The following is a 603-nucleotide window of genomic DNA, read 5'->3' as shown; positions in this document are numbered from 1 at the left end:
TATCCCTCTGTCATCATGGAGAGGAAGCATGAAGAGCTTCTCTCAAATCAGAGTCAAACAGAGCCCCCACAGTCAAACTCTAAGTTTGGTGTTGGGAGGCCACAACCAAACTCTAAGTTTGGTGTTGAATCCCCACATTCAAACTCTAAGTTTGGTGTTGGGAGGTTCCAACATTGCTCTGAGAAAATGTGAGGCTCCATGAGAGCCATCTGTCAAGCTACTGACATTAAAGAAGCGCTTGTTGGGAGGCAACCCAATGTTATATTTTATCTATTTTCTTTTGTTATTTTACGTTTTTTGTAGGTTGATGATCATGAGAAGTCACAAAATCAATTGAAAAAGCAAAAACAGAATGAAAAACAGGAAGAAAAACAGCACACCCTGGAGGAAGAACTTACTGGCGTTTAAACGCCAGTAAGGCTAGCAGGTGGGCGTTTAACGCCCAGTCTGGCACCATTCTGGGCATTTAACGCCAGAAAGGGGCACCAGACTGGCGTTAAACGCCGGAAAAGGGCAAGAACCTGGCGTTAAACGCCAGGAATGGGCACCAGCCCGGCGTTTAACGCCAGAAATGGCTCAAAACGTGATTTTGAATGCCATTTG

Source organism: Arachis stenosperma, chromosome 5, assembly GCF_014773155.1.
Source record: "Arachis stenosperma cultivar V10309 chromosome 5, arast.V10309.gnm1.PFL2, whole genome shotgun sequence".
Taxonomy (NCBI): Eukaryota; Viridiplantae; Streptophyta; class Magnoliopsida; order Fabales; family Fabaceae; genus Arachis; species Arachis stenosperma.
The sequence above is the reverse complement of the archived record's forward strand: the minus strand, read 5'-3'. Positions refer to the sequence as shown.